Source organism: Xenopus laevis, chromosome 2L, assembly GCF_017654675.1.
Source record: "Xenopus laevis strain J_2021 chromosome 2L, Xenopus_laevis_v10.1, whole genome shotgun sequence".
Lineage (NCBI taxonomy): Eukaryota > Metazoa > Chordata > Amphibia > Anura > Pipidae > Xenopus > Xenopus laevis.
Genome location: NC_054373.1, coordinates 71,609,459 through 71,630,212, shown reverse-complemented (window position 1 = coordinate 71,630,212; position 20,754 = coordinate 71,609,459). Strand labels below are relative to the sequence as shown.

The following is a 20,754-nucleotide window of genomic DNA, read 5'->3' as shown; positions in this document are numbered from 1 at the left end:
AGGTAAAGGGGAATCACTCTGTCATTCAAGGGTTACTTGATAAGGGAGTGTTAATTCATTTGATCAGCCCTGTAAACATGCCCATCCTGCAATTAAAAACAAGCCTGGTTGTATAATAAAATGTTAAGCACGTGTTGTAAAAGAACCAACTCTACATGTTCCCTCTAGTGCTGTTTTATCAGCCCTTCAGGACCAAGTGGAACCTGAAAAGAAGGAACATTGGCTTAAAGCCAGATGTACACAAACTCCAGATGGTGATGTTCTTGTTTGGCATATGGCGATCGCCCTGTCGTACCCAGTGCTCTGCTACCATATTTGGTTGCTGCCTCATATGGTCTTATCCACATTTCAAAAGGAAGGATGCATGATGCAGTAACAAGAGTGTGGTTTGACCCCAGGTTCTCGTCTATCGCAGCCAAATATGTACAATCATGTCTCATTTGTGTGCAACACAATCCAGGTAAGACGGTTCCGACACCTACCAAACAACTTCCTGATACAATGTATCCATTTCAGATATTGCAGAAAGATTACATAAAGTTACCTTAATGTCGTACTTATGAATATTTACTTGTATGTGTTGACCAATTCTCTGGTTGGCCGGAAGCCTGGCCCATTGTTAAAGCTTTGGCGGAAGCTACACCTAAAAAGCTGATTGCAGAGATTGTTTGCAGATATGGACTGCCTGAGATATTATCCTCCGATCAAGGTACACATTTCACTGGACAGGTAATGCAAATAATCTGTAAGGACATTGGGATACATCAAATGTTTCACACACCATACTGTCCCCAAGCTAGTGCGAAAGTGGAAAGACTTAATGGTGTTATTAAAGTAAAGTATGTGCAAAAACTAGACTTGTGTGGCCAGATGCCCTTGGTATAGTGCGTATGTCTATCAGGCACACTCCACAAAGGCTAACTAAACTCTCCCCACATGAAATATTGTTTGGGAGACAAGCACGCATGGCTCAGTACTTTCCTCCTGCTGATCTTCTTTGCATGAACTATGGAAGAATGACTCAATATGTTACTCTGTTACATAAGGAACTGCCCAAATTGTATTCTCGATTTTATTCTTCATTAACAGATCCAGCGGATGTTCCGGGTGTGCATGCGCTCATTCCAGGAGATTGGGTCCTCATAAAGAGACAGGTTGCTAAAGCTCTTCAACCTCGCTGGGAAGGACCATTCCAGGTACTCCTCACCACAGAAACAGCTTTGAAGGTTGAATGGAAACTGAATTTGATGCACTGTAAGGAGCCTCAACTTCCACCAGTTGTGAAAGTGAAGGAATTGCAGGACATAATAACGCCTCTTTCCCACCATCACCTAAGTCCCAGGGACCCTAACATCCAGTGCTAAGGAAGTAGGTCCCCATCGGGTGAAGATTAAGCACCAGGACAAATCTTCAGCAGCATCATCATGTCTTTGTGGGCCAGTTGTTGTTGTCCGAAGCTGGTTAAAAGACATCATCTGTATCTTCCTGCTGCACATCCTTATCTTCATTGCTGTGCTGATTACAGCACTCATAAAGCCTGACATTTATGACAAGTCACAAGTCAACACGACAGCAGCCTCACCAGCAGCTTCAATGCATGTTATGGCAGCATCCACACTCAATATTACTGATTGTTGGATATGCCATACATAGCCATACTCTATCCCCTCAGGATATAGTTAATATGCCACTAGGTAATTTTACACTTCTCCAGTATAACACTACACTTATTCCTATGGCCATCTCAGGATTCAGCAAACCACCAGTCGTGTGTTTTAATAAAACTGTGTTGCCCAAGAATATTGGTAAATCGGTGCATAAAATGTACAGGTTTCACTTTACATTTTAACACAAAAAATACACCCAGTGTCTGCACTCAGTACCTGTGAGTTCAGACACATGAATGAGTGGAGGCCAGTGGATTGGCTGACTCAATCAACCCTATGTTGCACTACCCTTAGAAGAAGGAAAGTTACTTTATATTTACATCACTGTTCCCAATAGAACCATTAGGTTTGTTTGGATTTCATTGTGGATTTACCCCCTTCTCAGGGGAAAACGGTGATCTGGGTGGTGGTGGATAGGTTTAGCAAGATGAGCCATTTTGTTCCCCTTCCACACCTCCCTTCTGCTAAGACTTTGGCTGACCTATTTGTTACCCATATTTCATGGTTTTCCTGAAAATATTGTTTCCGACTGGGGGGTTCAATTTGTTTCTAAGTTTTGGTGTGCATTCTGTTCTTTGGTTGGGATTGAGTTATCCTTTTCCTCTGCTTATCACCCCCAAACCAGAGGGTAAACCAGTCCCTAGAACAGTACCTCAGGTGTTATGTGTCTGACAGCCAGTCCACGTGGGCGGAACTGTTACCCTGGGCAGAATTTGGATACAATAATGCTACCTATTCTTCCTCTGGGGAGTCTCCTTTCTTTATTATAAATGGGTTACATCCCAAAGCTTTTTCCTTTTCTGTGTCTGGTTCCCCTGTACCTTCTGCCAATTCTTCAGTCAAGCAATTCTCTAAGGTTTGGTCACAAGTGCATGAATCCCTGTCAGCAGCTACTTCTGTTAAAAAAAAAGCTGCTGACAGATCACGTAGAGAGGCACCCCATAGTGGGGGATCAGGTCTGGTTGTCTACCAAAAAATATCAAGTTAAAGGTGCCCTCTCTCAAACTGGGACCCAGGTTTATCGGTCCTTATCCCATTTCTGAAATCATTAACCCATCTTCAGATCGCCTGCAATTACCTGCCTGCAATTACCTGTTAATTTTAAGATTTCCAATTAATTTCATGTATCCCTCCTGAAACCTGCCTCTGTTTTTCGTTCTTTGTCTGTTCCTCCCCCAGTGTTGGTTGAAGGTCAGCCTGAGTTTGAGATCCAAGAGTTCCTCGATTCCCGCCTCGTACGAGGTAATCTACAATACCTTATTAAGTGGAAGGGCTATGTCCCTGAGGAGAACTCTTGGGTCTCAGTAGGGGACATCAAGGCTGACAAACTTAGGAAGAAATTCCATCTAAAATTTGCCAGTAAACCTGTGCGGCGGGGACGCCTGCTGTATGGCCCCTAAACGCCGGCGCCATGTTGGTTAGGGTGCGCGCCTCTTAAAGGCGCAGGCATGCTGGCGTGCTTGTGCCAGCGCGTTTTTGGCGCGAAATTTGAATCCTATTTAAGGGCAATTCAGTGTACAGACATTGCCCGTGATAGGATTGTATTCCTGGTGCTCCTGAGCCTTGTGCTAGTTTGTCTGCTTCGTTCTGAACCTGTTGATCCCTGTTTTGACCCCGGCCGGGCTATTTTGACTATTCTGACATCTGGATCCTGACCTTGCCTGCTTACGACTACTCTTCTGTTTAACCCCTTGATTGATCACCCGGTTTTGACCCTTTTGCCTGTTTGATGATCCTTGCTATCTGCCTGCCTCGAACCTTCCTGCCTGACTACGATTTTGCTTAATCCTTTGTACCGTGACTTTCAGTCCAAAAAGACTCTGCTACCAGCCATGCCTCTTTGCCAGCCAGAACATCTCGCCTTGCACCCCTCGTTAAGTCCAGGTGGCACCCAAGTAAGCTGAGGGCTCCTCCCAAAGCCCAAAGGTGGTCACACTACTGGTTAAGCCGAGCCCGAGACCAGGGTGCTTGCCACTTGTTCTGGTATTGGGTGCTGGCCGTGACACTGTGATTGTGACTGCGAGGGAAAAAAGTGTTGATTTTAGTGGTTTTATTGGATTTTAGGAGTTTATTGCATTCCGTTTTTGCCCATGGAAATTTTGTCTGGCCACAGTTTGGTAAATCTATGCATATTGTTCAGTAGACCCCTGGCATGCTTATTTAGGATGTTTTATATTGGTACATTATAAAATCTGGGGTATATAATGGGTAAAGTGAAAGCTTTGTGATGATTTTCAAAAAATGTAATCAAAACCGCTATGCTTGACATGGCCTTGCAGTTTGCCGTATAAAGGCGCATTTACTCACTTTGCATTAGTCATAATGTGTACTTTAAAAAACATATGGTTTTCTAGGGTCTCCCTATATTGCAGCAGTTTCCGATATGAAAATTCACATGTGCTATTTTCACTTGGGGGTCTAAATAAATAGGGTCTCCCTACAGTTAGGGAGTCTTATAGTACATAATACACATACCATACCTTTTGAGGTGATTTTTCAAAATGTTCATACACTTTTATAAAAACACCTGTGTTCAGAATAGCTTTGATGTTTGGTATTTAGGAGTAGAAGGACGTGGTTATAAGTAAAAAGAGCAAACTAATTGCAACAACAGTGCTATATTCACAGGTGAGCAGAGTCAATGTATAAATACTAATAAGAGAATTGCAACAAGTCAGGGTGAAATGCATCTAGATACATTTTCCCACAATGCTGCCAGCCTGCCAGTTCAGATATGCACTGTAACAAAGTAACTAAAACTTAACCTTTAATGTAAGTAGGAATAAAAACATGTTGCCCACATAGATATATAGACTCACTGCTTGTACATTCAGAGCAGTGTAGGATATTATCCTTAAAATATACATGTACTAAAAACTGTGCGTGGTGGAGCAGTGGAAAGTGTCAATGTAGATTAAAATGACTTAAGCAGGTGCTAATGCACCATTCCATACAATACAGAAGTCCGTTCAATTAGTAGCCCAGAACCCTTCCTTCCAAAGTTCCCACACGTGATACCAGTCTATCTACATGGGGAATGGTGGAAGCTGGTCTCCTCACAGTCCACCTATGCCCTACGTTTCGCTGCTACTGCAGCTTCCTCAGGGGCATAAGTGATGGGCGCAATGTAAACCAAGGTTTAAATAGGCTCCGGACACCATCAAAATTGCCGCATGGTTCCGGGTCTGTGCTTTACTATCACTTCCGGATTTTCGTATAGCGTGTTTGTTAGATATCCCGGAAGAACAGCGCTGTTATCTGACAGTACACTACATGGGCACAATTTGCCCTTACCTTGTTGCTCAGAGTTGCCAGACGTATTGGCCAAATTTTTACTGATACGTTTCCATTTTTACTGCGCATGTCTGTTGCCACATTAACTCCATTTAACTGTATTTATTTGCCTACATTGATTATAAATTATGATAATATTAATCTGAAACCTAAGCTTGCTAAAAATTTATGCAATTATTAATTATGCATCATATCATGATGAATTAGCGGACAAGTATGAAATTTGATACAGTGTAGAATCCAATGACTTTGAACCAATAGATTTTCCATTATCTTAGGATGAAATTGAAGTTTTTAAACCTGCGTTCAGAGAATCTTTTTAAGATGTAGAAAAAAAATTACTTTTGTGTACTTGACAGATGGTTTGCCATATTATAATACCTCAGAAATTCATAAAAAGTGTCTCTCATGATAAAGTTAACTATTCAATTTAGTGAAATAGATATTATTTTACAAAAAAGGTGTAAAGGTAAAGCCTTTATTCAGGCCACCGGGGGCTTTGCTTTTGAGCCAATAAATCCACTTAGCTTCATTTGAAGTAATTTTTTTATCAATACCTCCTTTTCGAGTGGTGGGTTTTATGTGATCCACGGCAATAAATTTTATTACTTCTGTATTTCCCTCGTGAAACTCATTGATGTGATTTGCCACGGATGTGTTTTCTTTTCACCAAAAGGATCCGTTCTCAGCCTCAAAAGGCCAGTTAGTCTGACGTCAGTGGTAGGAAAGCTTTTCGAAGGGTTAATATAGGATAAGATACTGGACTTCAAAGCACATCATAATACTATGAGTTTGTGCAACATGGTTTTATGCGTAATAGATCTTGCCAGACTAACTTAATTTCTTTTTATGGGAAGGTAAGTAGAGATCTCGATTCTGGGATGGCAGTGGATGTGATTTACTTAGACTTTGCTAAAGCATTTGATACAGTGCCACACAAAAGGTTACTGGATAAATTAAGGAATGTTGGCCTGGAACATAGTATTTGTACCTGGATAGAGAACTGGCTAAAAGATAGACTACAAAGATTGGTGGTAAATGGAACATTTTCTAATTGGCAAATACAAGAGTCCTCTGCACTCAACCCATTATCAATATATTTAAGACAGAGACATTTTGTGCATACTGCTACAAAAAATGCCTTACCCTTTAAACAAAACAGTGGTGAGCACAACTTTCCCTTGTTTGTTACATTTTCTAATTGGACCAGTGTTGTTAGTGGAGTACCACATGGCTCTGTACTAGGTCCCTTGCTTTTCAACTTGTTAATTAATTCTCTTTTGGTCTTGCCCACATAGTTTTTTTTCACAAATGCATTTCATAACATAAATAACTCCACTTGTTTTACAGTTCATTAAGTGATTTATTTTCAATTCTTTGATATCCGACCTTCCTGTTATTGTGGTTGTTTTAATTATCCACGGACAAGCATGGCAATTATCCCATTTAAAACTACCCTTTAATTTATTAGTGAGCCAGGTAGATTTCATGGTTTTACTGGCTGTGTGTGGGTATCCTGTAAATTGCGACTCCTCCTGAATGTTATGTGGGGTCTTTCTCCAATGACTTTTTTTAAATCCTCATTTTGTTCGAGGATGTGCCAATGTTTATTTAGAATATTAGTTATTTCTATGTGTTGTCCACTATAATCAGTTTGACTATATCAAAATTAGTTTGATATAGTGTGAATGTTTATCATTCTTCTTTGGCTGTGTCTTTCTTGGAATTAATTGGCTTGTTCTATCAGTTTCCAACTGTTTTTTAAACAGTTATGACTATAACCTCTCTGTTTGAATCATGTATAAAGTTTTTTGGATTCGATTTTAAAGTCCTCTAGGGTACCGAACAGTCTTTTAACCGTCAAATATTGTGCCATTGGAATACCCCTTATTGTATTGTGGGGGTGTTGGCTGGTGGCATGTAGGAGACTATTAGTGGCTGTCTCTTTTCTAAATACTGATGTTTGTATACTGTCAGCTTATCAATGAGAAAAAGGAGAGCACTCTAATGCAGATAAACTGCTTGTGATTTTCATTTATTGCAAACTGCTATACACTACATTTATACTGTCATCATTCCCCCGAAAAATGCATATATCGAGAAAATTTACTGAATTTTTATTGAGAGATGTGGAATTCTCTCCCTGAATCAGTGGTACAGGCTGATACATTAGATAGCTTTAAGAAGGGGTTGGAAAGCTTTTTAGCAAGTGAGGGAATACAGGGTTATGGGAGATAGCTCATAGTACAAGTTGATCCAGGGACTAGTCAGATTGCCATTTTGGAGTCAGGAAGGAATTTTTTTCCCCCTCTGAGGCAAATTGGTGAGGCTTCAGATGGGTTTTTTGCCTTCCTCTGGATCAACTGGCAGTTAGGCAGATATAAAAAAAAGAAGAAGAAAAAAAAAAAAAAGCTTGAACTTGATGGACGTGTCTATTTTTTCAACCTTACTTACTATGTTACTACGATTTCCGCTGTTACTTTCAGATTAATGTTATTTATGTTTAATGTATTAACGAATCCATGGAACTGTTCTTGAGTCCCTGACCATATTAATATGATATCATCAATGTAGCAACGCCATAATGGTATGTGTTGTGTATATTTTTATAGGCTCTCATTGAATACAAAATTGCTTTCCCACCACCCCAGATGAATGTTTGCATATGTGGGGGCACAGTTACTTACCATAGTGGTACTCCTAATTTGGTGGAAATATTTATCATCAATTGTAAAATAGTTGTGTCATTATGAATATTCCTGTCCCCTCTGTTTCAAATTCTGTTTAACTGCCTCTAGTCCTACTTGGTGCAGAATACAGTGATTCCTCGTCAAGACATGCCAGAAATTCATTGTCTTTAAGTACTATGCCATCCAGATGCCTTAATGCGTCCATTGTATCCTGGATGAAGAACGGAAGACTTGATACAAATGGTTTTAAGATTTTATCAATGTATATACAGAGGTGGGGTTACAGAATCAACAGGTATCAGAAATAGAACCCTTTCAGATCTTTAACCTGTCCCAAGTGACCCTAAATAACAACCAAACTAATGTTCTTCAAAAGGGCTTAACGTTTGCACCCACCAATGACTTTATATATTAAATTGGATTAAGGACCTTAACCTGTTTGGGAGAAAATTATTATTGCATAAGCATTTTAGTAAAGAAACTAAACATGACACCCTAACGGCTGAAGAATTACAAGCTTTACAAGACTTGTGTTACCTTTTAGAGGATAATGAAGAAAGGAAAGAGATAGCTAAAGGCCCATTTACGACATTAAGACCAAAGAGTAAATTTACTCTCTGTCCAAGAGTGGAGGTATTTATAGAAGGATGCATTAAAGATCTAAAAAAACTCTCAGAAGGCGTCTCCCCCAGAAAAAAACACTCACAGAATCTAACATGGAAAGAGAGACAGGGATTAAAACAACTAGAAAACAACGATGCAATTATTTTAAAGCCTAGTGATAAAGGTAGGAACATGGTTATACTGGAAAAAAATGCTTATGTACAGGAATGTATGCGTCAACTCAATGATAAGAGTTGTTACACACGGTTAAAAGAAGACCCCACAAAAGGTTTCCAACTAGAACTATTTGAAATACTAAAGGAAGGAAAGGATAAGTCATTAATAAATAAAGATGAACTTGAATTTATGATGGTGAAATCCCCAATCATACCGACTTTCTACACCATTCCAAAAATACATAAAAATCCGCCTACACCATCAGGTCGCCCCATAGTATCAGGAATCGGAAGCCTAACTGAACCATCAAGTATAAACATTGATACTTATTTGTATCAAGTCCTTCGTCCAGGATACAATGGACGCATTAAGATAATGAATTTCTGGCATGTCTTGACGTGAAATCACTGTATACGAGTATTCTGCACCAAGTAGGACTAGAGGTAGTTAAACAGACTTTGAAAAAGAGGGGACAGGAATATTCTGAACGCAACGCATTTGTTGTGAGACTTCTAGAATTCATACTTAACCCTTTAAGTGCCAGCAGAATTTCACATTTTGGTTACGCGAAATGCCAGCCGTTTTTGAAACATTTTGTGCTCTCTCACTTTAGGGGCATTTTCTGAGGGGAAACCTATAGTTTACCTAGGAAAACTTACATTGTTTTTTTCGGTAGAAACTGAGCTTTCTAAATCTGCCTGAGTTTTCATGTATTTCCACCTGTGCAAAAAAAATTATAGTGCTAAATACCAAAAAAAACCTGAAAAATTACCATTTTTCATCGTATATCAATTTATACCAGAAAAATATTTCATATTACGTATAAAAATCCAACTGATTTGGAAAGCCTTATGTCTCTCGAACGTGCCAATACCAGAAATGTATAGTTTTAGAGAGATTTAGGATTTCTGTACAGCAAAACCTCCCGGCAGTATATTACCGAATTTTGAAAGCACTAAGGCAGAAAACGGCATGCTTTAGATTCCAAGGCAAAAAATCCTGAAACCGTAGGTTTACCCCAGAAAACCATACATTTTTGAAAAGTACACATTCTGCCGATTACAAAATGGGTAACTATGTCTCTCTACTCCCGACTACCAAACACAAAAGCTTGTCTGAACATAGCGATTTTTCAAAAGAAAATTCAAAATTCTGAAAAATCATTTCAAAGGTTTTATTTTGCTTCTCCGCATATCCCAAACTATATTAGGTACCAAGAAAAAGCACCTGAAATATGATTGCCAGGGGTCCACTGAACAGTTTGATACCCATTATGCATAGGTTTACCAAAGTATCTGGCATTTAGAGACACCAATATGAAGTTAGCACATCCAAATTGTTCAGGACTTTACTTCAGCTACTGAGAAATCAACACATTGACTGCATTTTTTGTGGGGTAAAAACACAGAAATATATGTTTACCCCCCAAAACCCATATATTTTTGGAAAGTACACATTCTACCGAATCTAAAATGGGTACCCATGCCTTTCTGCTCGCAAGGCTTTCCCAAAGTTGTCGGTTTTGGCGAAATATCTGAAAATTGCCTCAAAGCTTCAACTTCCCAGCACCAAATCACCCACGTGTCATTACGTACTAAGAAAAAGCACCCTAAATATGATTGCCAGGGTTCCTCTGAACATTTTGGTGGCCATTGTTCATAAGTTTACCAAAGTATCTGGCATTTAGAGTCCCCAAAATGAAGTTAGCGCATACAAACAGTCCCGTGGGTAACTTCAGCTAATGAAAAATCAACACATTGAATGCATTTTTGTGGGGTAAAAACACAGAAATATATGTTTACCCCCCAAAACCCATATATTTTTGGAAAGTACACATTCTACCGAATCTAAAATGGGTACCCATGCCTTTCTGCTCCAAACTAATGAGTCGCAAGGCTTTCCCACAATTGTCGATTTTGGTGAAATATTCTGAAAATTGTCTCAAAGCTTCAACTTCTCAGCACCATATCACCCATGTATCGTTACGCAAAAAGAAAAAGCACCCTAAATATGATTGCCAGGGTTCCTACGAACAGTTTGGTGGCCATTGTTCATAGGTTTACCAAAGTATCTGGCATTTAGAGGCCCCAAAATGAAGTTAGCGCATACAAATAATCCTGTGGGTAACTTCAGCTAATGAAAGATCAACACATTGACTGCATTTTTGTGGGGTAAAAACACAGAAATATATGTTTACCCCCCAAACCCATACATTTTTGGAAAGTACACATTCTACAGAATCTAAAATGGGTACCCATGCCTTATTGCTCCAAACTACTGAGTCGCAAGGCTTTCCCAAAATTGACGGTTTTTGTGAAATATCTGAAAATTGCCTCAATGCTTCAACTGTCCATCATCATATCGCCCATGTATCATTACGTATCACAAAAAAGCACCCAAATTGTGATTGCCAGGGGTCCTCCAAACAGTTTGGTGGCCATTGTTCATAGGTTTACCAAAGTATCTGGCATTTAGAGGCCTCAAAATGAAGTTAGCACATACAAATTGTCCTGTGGGTAACTTCAGCTAATGAAAAATCAAAACATTGACTGCATTTTTGTGGGGTAAAAACACAGAAATATATGTTTACACCCCAAACCCATATATTTTTGGAAAGTACACATTCTACTGAATCTAAAATTGGTACCCATGCCTTTCTGCTCCAAACTACTGAGTCACAAGGCTTTCCCAAAGTTGTCGGTTTTGGCGAAATATCTGAAAATTGCCTCAAAGCTTCAACTTCCCAGCACCAAATCACCCACGTGTCATTACGTACTAAGAAAAAGCACCCTAAATATGATTGCCAGGGTTCCTCTGAACATTTTGGTGGACATTGTTCATAAGTTTACCAAAGTATCTGGCATTTAGAGTCCCCAAAATGAAGTTAGCGCATACAAACAGTCCCGTGGGTAACTTCAGCTAATGAAAAATCAACACATTGAATGCATTTTTGTGGGGTAAAAACACAGAAATATATGTTTACCCCCCAAAACCCATATATTTTTGGAAAGTACACATTCTACAGAATCTAAAATGGGTACCCATGCCTTTATGCTCCAAACTACTGAGTCGCAAGGCTTTCCCACAATTGTCGGTTTTGGTGAAATATTCTGAAAATTGCCTCAAAGCATCAACTTCTCAGCACCATATCACCCATGTATCGTTACGCACCAAGAAAAAGCACCCTAAATATGATTGCCAGGGTTCCTCCAAACAGTTTGTTGGCCATTGTTCATAGGTTTACAAAAGTATCTGGCATTTAGAGGCCCCAAAATTAAGTTAGCGCATACAAATAGTCCTGTGGGTAACTTCATCTAATGAGAAATCAACACATTGACTGCATTTTTGTGGGGTAAAAACACAGAAATATATGTTTACCCCCCAAAACCCATATATTTTTGTAAAATACACATTCTACCGAATCTAAAATGGGTACCCATGCCTTTCTGCTCCAAACTACTGTGTCGCAAGGCTTTCCCACAATTGTCGGTTTTGGTGAAATATCTGAAAATTGCCTCAAAGCTTCAACTTCTCAGCACCATATCACCCATGTATCGTTACGCACCAAGAAAAAGCACCCTAAATATGATTGCCAGGGTTCCTCCAAATAGTTTGGTGGCCATTGTTCATAGGTTTACCAAAGTATCTGGCATTTAGAGGCCTCAAAATGAAGTTAGCGCATACAAATATTCCTGTGGGTAACTTCATCTAATGAAAAATCAACACATTGACTGCATTTTTGTGGGGTAAAAACACAAATATATGTTTACACCCCAATCCCATATATTTTTGGAAAGAACACATTCTACTGAATCTAAAATGGGTACCCATGCCTTTCTACTCCAAACTACTGAGTCACAAGGCTTTCCCAAAGTTGTCGGTTTTGGCGAAATATCTGAAAATTGCCTCAAAGCTTCAACTTCCCAGCACCAAATCACCCACGTGTCATTACGTACTAAGAAAAAGCACCCTAAATATGATTGCCAGGGTTCCTCTGAACATTTTGGTGGCCATTGTTCATAAGTTTACCAAAGTATCTGGCATTTAGAGTCCCCAAAATTAAGTTAGCGCATACAAACAGTCCCGTGGGTAACTTCAGCTAATGAAAAATCAACACATTGAATGCATTTTGTGGGGTAAAAACACAGAAATATATGTTTACCCCCCAAAACCCATATATTTTTGGAAAGTACACATTCTAACCGAATCTAAAATGGGTACCCATGCCTTTCTGCTCCAAACTAATGAGTCGCAAGGCTTTCCCACAATTGTCGGTTTTGGTGAAATATTCTGAAAATTGTCTCAAAGCTTCAACTTCTCAGCACCATATCACCCATGTATCGTTACGCACCAAGAAAAAGCACCCTAAATATGATTGCCAGGGTTCCTCCAAACAGTTTGTTGGCCATTGTTCATAGGTTTACAAAAGTATCTGGCATTTAGAGGCCCCAAAATTAAGTTAGCGCATACAAATAGTCCTGTGGGTAACTTCATCTAATGAGAAATCAACACATTGACTGCATTTTTGTGGGGTAAAAACACAGAAATATATGTTTACCCCCCAAAACCCATATATTTTTGTAAATACACATTCTACCGAATCTAAAATGGGTACCCATGCCTTTCTGCTCCAAACTACTGTGTCGCAAGGCTTTCCCACAATTGTCGGTTTTGGTGAAATATCTGAAAATTGCCTCAAAGCTTCAACTTCTCAGCACCATATCACCCATGTATCGTTACGCACCAAGAAAAAGCACCCTAAATATGATTGCCAGGGTTCCTCCAAATAGTTTGGTGGCCATTGTTCATAGGTTTACCAAAGTATCTGGCATTTAGAGGCCTCAAAATGAAGTTAGCGCATACAAATAGTCCTGTGGGTAACTTCATCTAATGAAAAATCAACACATTGACTGCATTTTTGTGGGGTAAAAACACAAATATATGTTTACACCCCAATCCCATATATTTTTGGAAAGTACACATTCTACTGAATCTAAAATGGGTACCCATGCCTTTCTACTCCAAACTACTGAGTCACAAGGCTTTCCCAAAGTTGTCGGTTTTGGCGAAATATCTGAAAATTGCCTCAAAGCTTCAACTTCCCAGCACCAAATCACCCACGTGTCATTACGTACTAAGAAAAAGCACCCTAAATATGATTGCCAGGGTTCCTCTGAACATTTTGGTGGCCATTGTTCATAAGTTTACCAAAGTATCTGGCATTTAGAGTCCCCAAAATGAAGTTAGCGCATACAAACAGTCCCGTGGGTAACTTCAGCTAATGAAAAATCAACACATTGAATGCATTTTTGTGGGGTAAAAACACAGAAATATATGTTTACCCCCCAAAACCCATATATTTTTGGAAAGTACACATTCTACCGAATCTAAAATGGGTACCCATGCCTTTCTGCTCCAAACTAATGAGTCGCAAGGCTTTCCCACAATTGTCGGTTTTGGTGAAATATTCTGAAAATTGTCTCAAAGCTTCAACTTCTCAGCACCATATCACCCATGTATCGTTACGCAAAAAGAAAAAGCACCCTAAATATGATTGCCAGGGTTCCTACGAACAGTTTGGTGGCCATTGTTCATAGGTTTACCAAAGTATCTGGCATTTAGAGTCCCCAAAATGAAGTTAGCGCATACAAACAGTCCCGTGGGTAACTTCAGCTAATGAAAAATCAACACATTGAATGCATTTTTGTGGGGTAAAAACACAGAAATATATGTTTACCCCCCAAAACCCATATATTTTTGGAAAGTACACATTCTACAGAATCTAAAATGGGTACCCATGCCTTTATGCTCCAAACTACTGAGTCGCAAGGCTTTCCCACAATTGTCGGTTTTGGTGAAATATTCTGAAAATTGCCTCAAAGCATCAACTTCTCAGCACCATATCACCCATGTATCGTTACGCACCAAGAAAAAGCACCCTAAATATGATTGCCAGGGTTCCTCCAAACAGTTTGTTGGCCATTGTTCCTAGGTTTACAAAAGTATCTGGCATTTAGAGGCCCCAAAATTAAGTTAGCGCATACAAATAGTCCTGTGGGTAACTTCATCTAATGAGAAATCAACACATTGACTGCATTTTTGTGGGGTAAAAACACAGAAATATATGTTTACCCCCCAAAACCCATATATTTTTGTAAAATACACATTCTACCGAATCTAAAATGGGTACCCATGCCTTTCTGCTCCAAACTACTGTGTCGCAAGGCTTTCCCACAATTGTCGGTTTTGGTGAAATATCTGAAAATTGCCTCAAAGCTTCAACTTCTCAGCACCATATCACCCATGTATCGTTACGCACCAAGAAAAAGCACCCTAAATATGATTGCCAGGGTTCCTCCAAATAGTTTGGTGGCCATTGTTCATAGGTTTACCAAAGTATCTGGCATTTAGAGGCCTCAAAATGAAGTTAGCGCATACAAATAGTCCTGTGGGTAACTTCATCTAATGAAAAATCAACACATTGACTGCATTTTTGTGGGGTAAAAACACAAATATATGTTTACACCCCAATCCCATATATTTTTGGAAAGAACACATTCTACTGAATCTAAAATGGGTACCCATGCCTTTCTACTCCAAACTACTGAGTCACAAGGCTTTCCCAAAGTTGTCGGTTTTGGCGAAATATCTGAAAATTGCCTCAAAGCTTCAACTTCCCAGCACCAAATCACCCACGTGTCATTACGTACTAAGAAAAAGCACCCTAAATATGATTGCCAGGGTTCCTCTGAACATTTTGGTGGCCATTGTTCATAAGTTTACCAAAGTATCTGGCATTTAGAGTCCCCAAAATGAAGTTAGCGCATACAAACAGTCCCGTGGGTAACTTCAGCTAATGAAAAATCAACACATTGAATGCATTTTTGTGGGGTAAAAACACAGAAATATATGTTTACCCCCCAAACCCCATATATTTTTGGAAAGTACACATTCTACCGAATCTAAAATGGGTACCCATGCCTTTCTGCTCCAAACTAATGAGTCGCAAGGCTTTCCCACAATTGTCGGTTTTGGTGAAATATTCTGAAAATTGTCTCAAAGCTTCAACTTCTCAGCACCATATCACCCATGTATCGTTACGCACCAAGAAAAAGCACCCTAAATATGATTGCCAGGGTTCCTCCAAACAGTTTGTTGGCCATTGTTCATAGGTTTACAAAAGTATCTGGCATTTAGAGGCCCCAAAATTAAGTTAGCGCATACAAATAGTCCTGTGGGTAACTTCATCTAATGAGAAATCAACACATTGACTGCATTTTTGTGGGGTAAAAACACAGAAATATATGTTTACCCCCCAAAACCCATATATTTTTGTAAAATACACATTCTACCGAATCTAAAATGGGTACCCATGCCTTTCTGCTCCAAACTACTGTGTCGCAAGGCTTTCCCACAATTGTCGGTTTTGGTGAAATATCTGAAAATTGCCTCAAAGCTTCAACTTCTCAGCACCATATCACCCATGTATCGTTACGCACCAAGAAAAAGCACCCTAAATATGATTGCCAGGGTTCCTCCAAATAGTTTGGTGGCCATTGTTCATAGGTTTACCAAAGTATCTGGCATTTAGAGGCCTCAAAATGAAGTTAGCGCATACAAATAGTCCTGTGGGTAACTTCATCTAATGAAAAATCAACACATTGACTGCATTTTTGTGGGGTAAAAACACAAATATATGTTTACACCCCAATCCCATATATTTTTGGAAAGTACACATTCTACTGAATCTAAAATGGGTACCCATGCCTTTCTACTCCAAACTACTGAGTCACAAGGCTTTCCCAAAGTTGTCGGTTTTGGCGAAATATCTGAAAATTGCCTCAAAGCTTCAACTTCCCAGCACCAAATCACCCACGTGTCATTACGTACTAAGAAAAAGCACCCTAAATATGATTGCCAGGGTTCCTCTGAACATTTTGGTGGCCATTGTTCATAAGTTTACCAAAGTATCTGGCATTTAGAGTCCCCAAAATGAAGTTAGCGCATACAAACAGTCCCGTGGGTAACTTCAGCTAATGAAAAATCAACACATTGAATGCATTTTTGTGGGGTAAAAACACAGAAATATATGTTTACCCCCCAAAACCCATATATTTTTGGAAAGTACACATTCTACCGAATCTAAAATGGGTACCCATGCCTTTCTGCTCCAAACTAATGAGTCGCAAGGCTTTCCCACAATTGTCGGTTTTGGTGAAATATTCTGAAAATTGTCTCAAAGCTTCAACTTCTCAGCACCATATCACCCATGTATCGTTACGCACCAAGAAAAAGCACCCTAAATATGATTGCCAGGGTTCCTCCAAACAGTTTGTTGGCCATTGTTCATAGGTTTACAAAAGTATCTGGCATTTAGAGGCCCCAAAATTAAGTTAGCGCATACAAATAGTCCTGTGGGTAACTTCATCTAATGAGAAATCAACACATTGACTGCATTTTTGTGGGGTAAAAACACAGAAATATATGTTTACCCCCCAAAACCCATATATTTTTGTAAAATACACATTCTACCGAATCTAAAATGGGTACCCATGCCTTTCTGCTCCAAACTACTGTGTCGCAAGGCTTTCCCACAATTGTCGGTTTTGGTGAAATATCTGAAAATTGCCTCAAAGCTTCAACTTCTCAGCACCATATCACCCATGTATCGTTACGCACCAAGAAAAAGCACCCTAAATATGATTGCCAGGGTTCCTCCAAATAGTTTGGTGGCCATTGTTCATAGGTTTACCAAAGTATCTGGCATTTAGAGGCCTCAAAATGAAGTTAGCGCATACAAATAGTCCTGTGGGTAACTTCATCTAATGAAAAATCAACACATTGACTGCATTTTTGTGGGGTAAAAACACAAATATATGTTTACACCCCAATCCCATATATTTTTGGAAAGTACACATTCTACTGAATCTAAAATGGGTACCCATGCCTTTCTACTCCAAACTACTGAGTCACAAGGCTTTCCCAAAGTTGTCGGTTTTGGCGAAATATCTGAAAATTGCCTCAAAGCTTCAACTTCCCAGCACCAAATCACCCACGTGTCATTACGTACTAAGAAAAAGCACCCTAAATATGATTGCCAGGGTTCCTCTGAACATTTTGGTGGCCATTGTTCATAAGTTTACCAAAGTATCTGGCATTTAGAGTCCCCAAAATGAAGTTAGCGCATACAAACAGTCCCGTGGGTAACTTCAGCTAATGAAAAATCAACACATTGAATGCATTTTTGTGGGGTAAAAACACAGAAATATATGTTTACCCCCCAAAACCCATATATTTTTGGAAAGTACACATTCTACCGAATCTAAAATGGGTACCCATGCCTTTCTGCTCCAAACTAATGAGTCGCAAGGCTTTCCCACAATTGTCGGTTTTGGTGAAATATTCTGAAAATTGTCTCAAAGCTTCAACTTCTCAGCACCATATCACCCATGTATCGTTACGCAAAAAGAAAAAGCACCCTAAATATGATTGCCAGGGTTCCTACGAACAGTTTGGTGGCCATTGTTCATAGGTTTACCAAAGTATCTGGCATTTAGAGGCCCCAAAATGAAGTTAGCGCATACAAATAATCCTGTGGGTAACTTCAGCTAATGAAAGATCAACACATTGACTGCATTTTTGTGGGGTAAAAACACAGAAATATATGTTTACCCCCCAAACCCATACATTTTTGGAAAGTACACATTCTACAGAATCTAAAATGGGTACCCATGCCTTATTGCTCCAAACTACTGAGTCGCAAGGCTTTCCCAAAATTGACGGTTTTTGTGAAATATCTGAAAATTGCCTCAATGCTTCAACTGTCCATCATCATATCGCCCATGTATCATTACGTATCACAAAAAAGCACCCAAATTGTGATTGCCAGGGGTCCTCCAAACAGTTTGGTGGCCATTGTTCATAGGTTTACCAAAGTATCTGGCATTTAGAGGCCTCAAAATGAAGTTAGCACATACAAATTGTCCTGTGGGTAACTTCAGCTAATGAAAAATCAAAACATTGACTGCATTTTTGTGGGGTAAAAACACAGAAATATATGTTTACACCCCAAACCCATATATTTTTGGAAAGTACACATTCTACTGAATCTAAAATGGGTACCCATGCCTTTCTGCTCCAAACTACTGAGTCACAAGGCTTTCCCAAAGTTGTCGGTTTTGGCGAATTATCTGAAAATTGCCTCAAAGCTTCAACTTCCCAGCACCAAATCACCCATGTGTCATTACGTACTAAGAAAAAGCACCCAAATTGTGATTGCCAGGGGTCCTCCAAACAGTTTGGTGGCCATTGTTCATAGGTTTACCAAAGTATCTGGCATTTAGAGGCCTCAAAATGAAGTTAGAGCATACAAATAGTCCTGTGGGTAACTTCATCTAATGAAAAATCAAAACATTGACTGCATTTTTGTGGGGTAAAAACACAGAAATATATGTTTACACCCCAAACCCATATATTTTTGGAAAGTACACATTCTACTGAATCTAAAATGGGTACCCATGCCTTTCTGCTCCAAACTACTGAGTCACAAGGCTTTCCCAAAGTTGTCGGTTTTGGCGAAATATCTGAAAATTGCCTCAAAGCTTCAACTTTCCAGCATCGTATTGTCCAAGCATCCTAAATATAAACATAGTGGTCTACTAAACAGTTTGATGCCCAATGTGCATAGATATACCAAACTATGTGGCGCACAGAGACCCCCAAATGACAATAGTGTATATACATTTTCACGGCTGACGCGCGCTGGCTGCTGCAATATAAGCACCCGGTGTGTGTAATATGCGACATTAGACCCCCCTAACAGTACAGAGACCCCAGAAAACCATATATTTTCAGAAAGTACACATTCTGACGAATCCAATATGGGTAAATATGTGTTCCTACTGCAAACTGCCAAACTGCAAAGCAATGCTGAACGTAACGGTTTTTATCAAATTTCTGAAAATCGTCACAAAGCTTGAATTTTACCCCATTATATGCCCCACATTTCGTAACTGATCAGCATAAAACATCCTAAATATGAGCGCCAGGGGTCTACTGAACACTTTGATGCCCAATATGCATAGATATACCAAACTATGTGGCGCACAGAGACCCCCAAATGACAATATGTATAGACATTTTCACGGCTGACGCGCTGGCTGCTGCAATATAACCACCCGGTGTGTGTAATATGCGACATTAGAGCCCCCTAACAGTACAGAGACCCCAGAAAACCATATATTTTCAGAAAGTACACATTCTGACGAATCCAATATGGGTAAATATGTGTTCCTACTGCAAACTGCCAAACTGCAAATCAATGCTGAACGTAACAGTTTTTATCAAATTTCTGAAAATCGTCACAAAGCTTGAATTTTACCCCATTATATGCCCCACATTTCGCAACTTATCAGCATAAAACATCCTAAATATGAACGCCAGGGGTCTACTGAAAACTTTGATGCCCAATATGCATAGATATACCAAACTATGTGGCGCACAGAGACCCCCAAATGACAATAGTGTATATACATTTTCACGGCTGACGCGCTGGCTGCTGCAATATAAGCACCTGGTGTGTGTATTATGCGACATTAGACCCCCCTAACAGTACAGAGACCCCAGAAAACCATATATTTTCAGAAAGTACACATTCTGAAGAATCCAATATGGGTAAATATGTGTTTCTACTGCAAACTGCCAAACTGCAAAGCAATGCTGAACATAACGGTTTTTATCAAATTTCTGAAAATCGTCAGAAAGCTTGAATTTTACCCCATTATATGCCCCACATTTCGTAACGTATCAGCATAAAACATCCTAAATATGAACGCCAGGGGTCTACTGAACACTTTGATGCCCAATATGCATAGATATACCAAACTATGTGGCGCACAGAGACCCCCAAATGAATATATAGTAGATAAAATTTACAAGGCAAAATAAGGCAGTAAAGAGTGAAATACAAAAAAATCCAATAAAACCACAAAAATCAATGTTTTTTTTTCCAGACTAGTGTAATCGGCTATTAGAATTGCAGTTTGAATATTTAAGCTGGGCCAAATAGGTTATACGGACAGAAACAAGTGAACACGACATACAGATGGAGCCACTCTCTTTTGTGCGTTTAATGCGCTGTAACACAAGATAAGCAGCAGCAAGTGCGATATGTCAAGTTGCCTCGTCGCGTTTATTGCAGTTACCAACATGCAATACCAGCTGTGGCCACTAGAGGCCGCCAAGCGCTAGCTAAAGCATTAGGTAGCATTATACATGCATTAATGAGAGAGAAATCGTCAGCAAATTTAACAAGAACATTTTTC

At 39.5% G+C, this 20,754-nt stretch overlaps 1 protein-coding gene across 13 annotated transcripts in view; it reads right to left on the bottom strand.

Annotated features, from left to right (window-relative positions):
* LOC733397 (ankyrin repeat and SAM domain-containing protein 1A) overlaps positions 1-20,754 on the bottom strand; it is a 317,888-nt gene that overhangs the window by 24,499 nt on the left and 272,635 nt on the right. The window lies entirely within an intron of this gene.